Genomic DNA, 11,006 nt, shown 5'->3' on the forward strand with positions numbered 1-11,006 from the left:
TTTTTCGAATGAAACTGCTGCTATCATAATGACTTGTTAACTTCTTTGCCAGCAGAGGGTCAGTCTCCCATCACATCAGCCGTGGACTGTTTTTCTATGAAGTAGCAGCTAACCAGAGGAAGCATCCTGGATATTAGGAGTATTGTATTAATTCATTCACTCATTCAACAAATAATGAAGGTCTACTACGAACGGCTAATATGTTTGGCAGGTAGGGATTATATACAAATATTAAAACATGGTGCCCCCTGCTCAGCTTTTTCCCAATATAGAAGAGGCAGTTGCCACGTGCACACACACTACAGAATCATATGGATTAAGAGAAAATCTCATAAACATCATACAAAGAGCTCTAATTGGTTTGAGAGTGGCTAGGATGATCAAAGACAGATTCTAGGAGCAATGACATTTGAGAGCTGGGCCTCATAGAATAGGAAAGATTTCAAAAGATAGTGAAAAGCAGGAGGAAGAGGGAAGTTCAGATAAGACACAATACGTAACTACTACATTTTGAAAAGGAAAAGGAAACAAAAGTTTGATCTATCATCAAACAATCCAACTTGGTTAGAACATCAGAAATGTGGAGGACAGTAGCAGCGGATAAAGGTGGAACTATGACTTTCTGTAGTATCACTTCTCATGGTTTATAATAACACATTAACTGATTAATATTAGTTCATTCCTCCTCCTGAGGTACCCATTCCAAGGTGGTACTGTGTCTGATTATGAATATTCTATATTATTCCTAGTCCATTAAATATCTGTTGAATGAAAGCAGGAAAAGGCCAGATTGTAAAGAGACTTGACACCAGACTAAAGGGCATGGATTTGTCCAGCAGGCAATAAAGAGTAGCTAACAGCCTTTTCTCCCAAAAGTAAAAAACAGAACAGGATGCAGGGAAAAGTATAGCCTACAACCAGGAAAACCTGTCAGGATGCTATTGCATTTGCCAAGGGGTAGGTTTGCTAAGGGGTCGATTATAGAGCTCTAAACCAGGGTGGTGGTAACATGATGAAAGAGAGGTATTACCGTTCAGCCATGATGCCAGGGGACAAGCCACAGCACTGTGCTCCACGACAACAGTGTGCTTAGAAGAGATTGGGTAGCTATGGGCAGGAACTGATTTGGCGGGATAAGTGAAGAAGTTGAGTGATAGACATGTTGAGTCTGAGATATGCTTAGGGCATTCAGGTGGAGGCGTCTGGCAAATGTCTGAAAATAGGAGACTGAATGAGGAGAGAGTTTAGAAATGGAGATTTACTTTTCAATGCCATCTTTATAGAACTAAGGCTTGAAAACCATGGGGTCACTGAGAGAAGGAGCCTGAAGAGAGAAAAGGATAAAGGACCCACAAAAGACTAACATTTAAGAGATGGGATGTGAAACAGAACCAGGTAAGAGAAATTTGAAGTGCTGTCTTTCAGAGAGATGGGAATAGAACTAGGCATAGAATTCAAAAGGCAGAGACTTTCAAAAAGGACAGGCTGATACCAAAAGTACAAGTAGGAGAAGACTTCGGAAAAGTCATTGAATTTGATTATTTAAAGTTTACTGTTGATATTTAAGAGTTTTATTGAGCCATTAGTACTAAAGCCTGACATTAAGGGATTAAGGACTGAATGAATGAGTATTGAAGAAATGAATGCAATAATTGTAAACCACTCCTTTCAAGGGTTAGCAGCGACAAGTGTAGAAAAATAGGAAAATAATCTGAGAAAGCTGTTGGCAGAGAATACTGCGAGTTTATCACTGTTAGAGTTGCTGCCTGGAATGTTCCACGACTGTATATTTCCAATATGGAAATATATGGCTGCTCAGTTTGTCTGCATAGAATCCTGTAATAAGAGCTTCAAGTTCATGATTTCTATTTTTGATAGATAAAAGTTCTTTCATAAACCCCTGGTGTCCTTGTTCAGAATGGAATAGTTTTCAAAGAAGCCATAGTTCTCTTTATATTCTAAGCCAATAAGAATAATATTCTAAGCCAATAAGAAATAAGCCAATGTTTACATTCTAACAAAATGATAAAATTTAAAGAAAAAATATAATCTAGACAGCAAGGCATCTAGCAAATTAAATATACCATTAAAGTCTCTTAAAAAATAAGATAACTTTGTTATATCCTAGACTGCTGTTTTATAATTGAAAACCACATTCTGATCACATTTCAATATACTGTACACTTTTATACTGTTGGGCAACAATTCTTTACGGGTCTCCCATGTTTCTGCACATCAAAGTAAAGTTGATTTGCTTTCAACCTTAAGGATAGAGATACTGCCTATCACTAGAGTGAAAGGCAAGCATGCTTACTGACCATTCCCCTATCATATCACCCATGGGCTGTACAGGTATTACTTGGCCCTCATCTTATTGCCCTGAGGGAATTGGGGCTCAGTGCAAAAATCGTGAACCCCTGATTGTGGTTATTGCTGTGAGTAATTAACTACTTTGTCTTTCATCCAGGAGTCTCGTGTCTTCCACTCAGATTCATGAAACTGTGGCAAACTAACTTGTCCGCTTCCAAGTATTGTCATTGTCAGATCCTTAGCAGTTGTTGCATATACCTTATTAACAATAATAACATTAACAATTTTTTAAAGTTAAAAAATTGTAACATGTATTGAGCATCTAACATACCAGGTATGATGTTAGAACTGTAAGTATTCTCATTTATTCAACAAATAAGTGTTTAGCATCTATGATAAACCCACGATTATGGTAGGCTGAACATTGGGAAGTGGTGAACAAAAAGACTTAAGTCATTTCTTCAGAGTTGATGGTCTATGTAATCCTCCCAACAGCCTTGCATAGTGGGAATATCATTATTCTAGAACTGAGAAAATTAGAGGTCAGTAAGTTTACATAACTTACCCAAGGTCACACTAGTCTTTGGTTGGGACGGACTTTGAAACCAGGTCTGGACTGATTAGGTCAGTATTCTTTTCACCACACCACATAGTATATTATTTAAAATTTTAATATTTAGCTTTGAATAAATATTATTAATTTAAGCTAATATTTTGTAGATTCTCCTTACACATCCAACACCTGGATAATATCTAATAAAATTGTTTTGAAAATGAAAGAGTGAAATAACCTTAATAACTTTTTTAGTCACTCTTGTAGTCAAAATGTGGATTCATGTTGAACACTCCTTTCAAAATATTCCCTATACCATCCGTTTCCAAAGCAAAAAGGATACAGCCATGTTGCAATAAATTAGAAGTTCAAACTACACTTTTAAAAAATCCTTTTTATCTTTGTTTCTCCCATAAGCATTGGAAACTTTGGATTTTACTTTTTTTAAAAAAATTGGTATGAAGTTATATTCATAATTAGAAATAATATTGTTCAGCAGCTTATGAGCAAATCCAAAGTTACATCAGCACTTCATTTTGTTCATTTGTACTAAACGCTCTTTCTGCTGTTAATTTTTTTGGCATGGTGCAAGGATGCAAAAGAGAGGCAGTGTTGCTTAGCAGAGATCATTAGGCTCTGAAGTCAGGTGCCATGCATTGTGCATCTCTGGCCCCACCAGTTTTACTCAACTTGTGATTTGGGCAAAATACTTTTCTATTCCTCCATTTTCTCTTCTGGAAAACTGAATAACAGTGGTACCTACAGCTAAGATTATTATGTGGCTTAATTGATTTTATGAACTCAATGCACTGAGGACAGTACCTGTCACATGGTTTACGATAAATGTTAGCAGGATTTGTGACATCACACCAGGGACTCATTGAATAAATGTCTCAGTTAACTCCCTGTTTCTTTAAGTTATAATTGTTCAAAGTAACTTTGCTCTGAACTCTGAGCTCCGAAGCAATGGCCCTTGACTTTTCTGACTATTTCTAAGCATAGTGTAGGCATGTCAGTTTAATAATGATGGTTCCTGACTTATAAAAGTAAATGTCATCAGCTTCCACCGTGAGCAAGGTGAGTGGTCTGAAAGGGAATAAAGCATCAGACATTTTGTCTCCTATTCCCAGCTCATTACTGACTTGTTAGGGCAGAATAAATAAATCACAAATAAATAAATAAACAAATCACTTAACCTTTCTGCATTTCAGTTTCAGCAAAATGAGAAGGATAAGCCTTTGCTTTGTAAGGGCCTCGAAATCATTGGCTGAAAGGTGCTACAAGAGTGGCAAGTGTTATTAGCTTTCCAGTATTTCCGTCTTTCTTATGCATACTCTGAGTGTTTGCTTTCCATCTTGGGAATTAAATACATCTTTAACATTGATATGTGGTAACTGCAGGAATTAGTGAAATTTGCCAGCTCCTCAGATAAAATCAGAGGACAAGTAAGTCAGACAGTTAATTATGTGAAATAATAGATTAGGGGAAGGAAGGGCAGCTTCAACAGAAATCACCTGATTCTTGTCCCAAGTTCAGGGTTACAACTTTGGAAGGTAAAAGGGAGGGTGGAGGTTATAGAGATAAAACGAGAGCAGTTTCTCTGTGTTGCTCATTCGTGCTTTCCCTGTACTCTGCCTAGACTTCTTCGAGACTCTTGCATCCTTTTGCTCGCACAGTGTGTAACCACTTCAATCAGATTCAAGCTGCTCTGTTTTGTATTTTTTAAGTAATCGCTGTTGCTTGACATGTCTCAAAAACCTATTTTATTTCAAAAGCCACATTCTTTGCCTATTAATTTCCTCCTTTATTTATTATTTGTAAACTCATCTTTGACAGTGCAAATACCCATGCCTTTATATGTACTTAGATGTATATAAATATACATAGATGTTTTTGTTGTTTGTAAGGGTGTTAGAGAGTTAAACAAATACTTATTATTTCCTTATTAATCACCCATTTCTTATTCTCTTAATTATTTTTAAATGACAAACATTTGTAAATTTTGGATAAATTATTGAAATACATGAAGCATTACCATTTTTGCTCCTGTTCATAAAGCAGACACAAAAGAGTTACGGTTTATTGGCCGAAAGAGATTTGTTACCTTTCTCATAAATCTCTTATTTAATGTGTTTTTGTAGGAAATCAATATTACATTGGTGTAAAATACAGATAAAATATAGTACACAATACATTTTATAAAATAGGCTTCACTAGAAATACATTTATGATACATTTTAATATGTCACATTTTATTTGAATGTGGGATTATATTTTCATGTGTGTGTGAATGTGTCTTTTCCTTGGAATTTGCAAACTCCATCAAATTTGTTTGTTTTATATATATATGTGTGTTTGTGTTATATGTATGTATAGAGATGGATATAGATATAAACAAAAATATATATACACTTTTTTTTCAATATTTTGTTTTGTCAATATTTGGCACCTGAATTTTTGTTATGCAACAATTTTTAAAGGAAGTACTATAAACACATCAATAAGCTACAGAGATGACAATACACATTTTTGTATATGTGTTACTATTCTTTAAAAGAAATCTTATAGTACTCATGAATTTAAATACTTTTTATATAAGCCATGTAAATATAATGATTAACAATCTGCTGTATTCACTATTCAGTACATGAGATGTAGTATTTTTCTAATTACATACACCAGTGTGGGAGGATATGACTGCAAAAGAAGATTAAGCCATTTGTATTTATTCAGTGTCGCTTTATAGCATTAACTAGGAAACTCAGTCCTGCTGTATTGAATGCTGAGGAATTTGATTACAAGAGCAGCAGACGCTGCCAATCTTGGCTTGAGACAGCAGACTCAACTAATTGTTTATCAGCAGTGATTTAGCTGTATCATCCTTCTACAGTTTTGCTATGGACGGGAGCATTTAAAATCTGATGAAAATTACTGTTTAATAATCAGGACTTGGAAAACCCACCTGGCAAATGCATTCTTTCTTTCTTCCCCACTCCCCACGCCCATTCATTTTTCAGGCAGAGGGAAAAATGTCAAGTTTCCAAAATTTAAAATGTAGACTTTCTTAAAATAATTTTTTTTTTTTTTAATAAATCAGGTTACACATATGTTATCAAGAGCAGGGTTAAATGTTGTTTCTATTGTTATTGGGGTTTTTTGGCTTTATTTTACAGTTTCTACAAATGCTATTGAACCTCTGTTTTGTTTCTCACTTTTATGGTTGAAGATCATGGGTCAGTGGTTAGGGTTGCTTTTACAACTGTAGAAGCTATCTTTTGATTGCTGCTCCACTTGTCACCGTGTCTAGGTTCTGTTGTGTAAAGCTTATTGGAGGTAGAGCTTTAAAATATAAAATAAATGTAAATCTATTATATTACATAAGTCTAAGTAAGATAATTCAGATATCTTTTTAAAAAGATGATTTGTGCAGCTGAAATTCTACTACTCATGACAAAAAAAGCTGTGTCTAAAATAGTGTATTTTATTATATATCTAAGAAGGAGAAAAATATTTCACATATACAGGAGAGGAACAAGGTCTTCTAAAATAATATATAATAAATAAGGGTGTGTGGGTGAGCTGAGTGCAAAATCAATCGTCCCCTGGTTGCCAGGTTTGATGAAGTAGATATTTAATAAGTTGGGACATTTACATTCACTCACCACTCAACTGAGCTTTGCAGAGAGTTTCCCTAAGATTAGTATGGCATTTCTGTAAGTTGACAGTTCAATGCACAGAAGGAGTCACTTAAATGGTTCTCCATTTTCCCCGAAGCAAAACTTGCAGTGAGCATATGTAACAGTCTGTACTCCTGCGTGAATACCAATTGGTGTCATTAGGTGCCTGTAGTCTCGGGTTGCATTTTCAAGGCGTGATTTTCAACTGGAGTCGACTCAGACATACCAGTGTCATATCTTCACTGTGGGTTTCATAGTTTGACATTGTCTAAGTGATTGGTTTGGTTCTGGGAACACCCCTAGTAATATCTCATCTACTTGGAGAAAAGGATGAAACTAAAAATTTGGTGGGTTCTCCTCATTCCGTACCCACTGGACTCCTGAGAATCCCTGGTAGATGGGAATAAAGAATCAGTAGAAACAGCAGCACAGAAAGGTGGCTGTAACAAAGAATAATAGAGTGATTCTAATATTTTAGTCAGATATTCAAGAAACTAACCAGAATTAATTCTTTCCAGCAATTGAGAACCGTAAACTAAGATACTCCTGAACTCATCAAGGTTTTTGTTCCCATACCATTTGTCATTGGACAACATGTGTTTATATTCTACACCCTCAAAATGATCACAGTGGCATAGTTTTAGAGTGGGATGGCCTGGATTTGAGATCCTGACTTACTATGTTGTAGATATGAAACTTTAGACAATCATTTTCCCTATTCTAACTCCTATTTTTAAAATTTCTATGTTATAGTATATCCTGTATTTCTGTGAGATAATACATCCCAAAATACTATCTATCTAAAAGGCAAAATGGTACATAAATATAAAACATCAGAATTAATATGTTATTTGGTCTCTGAGAAACCTCATTACAGTTTTGGGGGGGTGTTTCACAAAATATTTCAATTGCTTCTATAATTTTCTCTATACTTTTATAAGGAATATTGACTACAAGACACAATAAGTTTATCTTTTGATAAAGCAACTTCTTAGTATATAAAAAGTATAATGGAGGTATTTTAGAACTGGGGGAATTAAATATATTATTTGGCTTGTAAAAATATATTAACCTAATTACATATCTTAAAACAGGTAAGAGAAGAAACCAACCTTAGTCTTTCACAGAGAATAGCCATTTTAGCGTGTCTGTGACTCCAGTGGATATTGTAAAAAACATGTTTAGAATACAAAAGACATTCTTCCTTCGAGTTACAATTTTTGTTCATAAAGGTCCGCTTGCAGTTTTCAGTTATCCTTAGATCAAATAAAGTTATCCATATGTAATGGAAAACTCTTTCAAGTTTTCAGCTCATGGGCAATTATTAAGTTTACTGCCAATCATCCATCCAAATCACAGCAGAAGGAGCCTTATCCTTTTCAATATCTTGCTTAAATTTTTATTTTGTATCTCAGAAGATTAATGAAATTGATGAGAGAATTTTGTGAGTGTTATAAGCTTGTTCAAGGTTTTAGATATATAATTTCCTTCTTCCAAAGGTTGTAGAATCTGATTCAAATTCTGAATTTCTCAAATTTTGTGTCAAACTAGTTCCATACCATTGTTGTGGTAAATATGTACCTTAAAAGTGCTACAAAGTCCTTTTTCTATTTGGTTTGCATGACCTTGTTATGAATTATTTATTGACCAAACATCTATCTTTGAAATTCTTCAAAACTGAAGAGGATAAAGAGATTATGGTGCAAGATTTACAATTTTTTCAGAGAAAATACGGGACAGTAATAGAAATAATTATTTGATTTTTTAAGTTTAAGGCAATTTAGTCCACTTTGCGGAAATTCAGTTTCCACTATTATTTTCCTCATCATTAATACCAAAAATACGAACAAAGAGCTAATGTGCATGACCATTTAAATTTGAAAGAGAGAGTCGGTCTTACTATGGCTATGAACAATGAAAATAGCAGAACATTTCAACAGTGTTAAGATTGCTATATCTTAAAATATGTGCATGAGAAAAAGTTTTGAAAAATAAAACATTAATTATGAGACATGGTTATAATAGATACAAGTTAATTATTATGACATGAATTGAATATCAGCAGGAGCTGGCATAATTGATGTCAGATGAATGTGGAAACTCCCTAGGATGAACTCAATCCCAGATGAAGTGACGATTGGAAAAATATAAAAGCTGTTTTGATGCATGTCCTCATCCCCTGATGAAAGCCGATTAATTCCAAAAGTTGATATTAAGTCAGTGGGGGGAAAATCTATAAAGATCTTTTCATAAAAGTTTGAATGAAATGCTGGCTCTTTTCTATCCTTAAGGTATGAAGAATGTCATTTGTTTGGGTGGATATTTTGCTACTATTCATTAAAGGGTCCATTGAGTCCTACATCCTCCACCTTCCTCCTCCTGTAATTGTTTCATATCCCTTGATACGAAGTGTAATTTGTTCTTTTTTTTTTTTAACGTCTTCTCTTCGTATAAAAGTAGACAGATATGCGTTTTAGATTCTTTTGTTTCATTACACGCCAAATTAGCAGCACTTCCACTAGCCTGGTTTTGATATTTCATTAATTCTAGGAATAGCAGTGGGTGGCAGAATAGGGCACCAACAGGCAGGGGCAGAGCCAAATCTGTCTCTTGCTTTTGTTTGTAACATTTGAGCTATTAGTTGTGGAAGGAAAAAAAATCTCCATTGAATTGAAACCAGAGATTTTTAATTTTTTATTTATTCAGTCCTATTTGCAAAATCTTCATTGATTCATTTTCACAGATTTTGTTCCTATACTTATAATTCCAACAGACAAATGAGCAGAATCTATCTATATGTATATGCAGATATAGATACAGATATCTACATATCACAGACTCTCCAATGATTATTTTTGCACTCAGAATTAAGGGATCCAGTTGCATCAAAGAATTGACATTCTGCCTCTCTGATCTATTGATTTAACATGGATACTACACTAACTTTTGTGTTGTTTCATGTAAGCATGTTAGCCAATCTTAGGTTGATAACACATCATGAGGAATGCCAAAGGTAGCTCAAGTAGTAATTAGAATTAAAGAAAATTTATATCCATTAGATCATCTTTCTTATAAAAATGAAAAATCAATAACCAAAAAAGATGTTCATCAGGATCCCAGCTTATTCAGAATCTCTCCTGTGATTATCCTCAATACCTTTATTTGTCTGTTTCTAATGATCTGAGTTTGTCTTTGATTTCCACGCTATTCCACCTTTGTAGAGAACTTAGTGTCACTTCTTAGAACACTGTCTGAGTATGCTGTTGTCTGGGAATTCAGCTTACTGTATATTATTGACTGTTCACTCTTTTTTATAGTTGTTTTTTTTTTTTTTCTCAGCTCTCAGATCCTATTACTACTTCCAGAGACTGTCTAGTATTATTTTGGGTTACATTTTTTTTTTTAATGGTACCGTTTGGTTTCAACAGATAATAATAAAAGGTATTTTACTGCTAATGCTTGGTGAGATATTGTTCTACACAGACATTACAGTAGTGATTTGTTATCAAAAGAGTTGGTCTGGAGTTTGTGCAAATGATTTCACCATGACCCCAGTCTTTTCTAAACAATAAAACATACATGCTTATTCACACATCTATACATAATTTAATCATCTCATATTTTCATTCATGTCCCTGCACTGCCAGAAACATTCCATGATATTCTTTTATCCTTAACTCATGACCATGTACTTTATGACCTTCCTTGCTTCACATCTTCACCTCTTTCTCAGGAAAAAAAGAAATCCTTTGTTGAGATCTGCTGCTCTTCTAAGAGGTAGCTCCCTCCACCTGGGAACTCCCCATTAAAAAAAGCCTTTACATTGCCTACAGGCTGCCAATTAGTCTTCTACCATAACTGTGGCTGCTTTTTTAGAGAAACTTTTTTTTTTGTTATCTATTGTGTTAACTCACACGTTAACGTTATAGGAATTTGACCTATAAATTTCTAAAACTTCACTGCAGAAAAAGAAATATAACATAATATTATGAAATAAAGCTACTTCAATGGAAGATGGCTTATTACAACATATAATAGCAGTTCATTTATCCAATTTATTTGGTGGAATGAAGTTTCTTCCCTAAGTAAACTTCCCAGATAACACAGGCACTGTTTATATTCCCATTTTCACTACATATATATTTTGATTAAAATGCTCTTAAATATAAAGCATGTTTTGGTATCATAGCAAAAACCTATGGCCAACATGATTTAATATTTTCTTAATGACTTGAGGCTCTTCATTACAAAAATCAATTGTTCGGTTCTATATTATCCTTGGGGTTTCTGACCTGTGTGCTCCTATGTTAAACGCCCACAGACAGTTGAGATTTTACTGTTTGTTTGTCTTGTTTTCATTGTTCTGTGTCAGCTACCAGTTCTTGCTTTACTAACAGCATCACGGTTTTAAAAAGACCAAAGATGTCTTGAACAAATTAGCACCAAAAGCCATGCTGGGAATCACA

At 34.4% G+C, this 11,006-nt stretch overlaps 1 protein-coding gene across 7 annotated transcripts in view; it reads left to right on the forward strand.

Annotated features, from left to right (window-relative positions):
* LOC123568046 (pancreatic progenitor cell differentiation and proliferation factor-like) overlaps positions 1–11,006 on the forward strand; it is a 223,453-nt gene that overhangs the window by 12,834 nt on the left and 199,613 nt on the right. For 2 of the 7 annotated variants that reach the window (XR_012429151.1, XR_012429150.1), the window contains exons 2-3: positions 53–211; positions 1,284–1,395. The exons of the other annotated variants lie outside the window; for them this stretch is intronic. The gene's annotated coding sequence lies outside the window, so the exon portion shown is untranslated. The remainder of the gene's footprint in view (positions 1–52; positions 212–1,283; positions 1,396–11,006) is intronic. 7 annotated transcript variants of the gene reach the window in all.

This window comes from Macaca fascicularis, chromosome 1 (genome assembly GCF_037993035.2).
Source record: "Macaca fascicularis isolate 582-1 chromosome 1, T2T-MFA8v1.1".
NCBI lineage: Eukaryota > Metazoa > Chordata > Mammalia > Primates > Cercopithecidae > Macaca > Macaca fascicularis.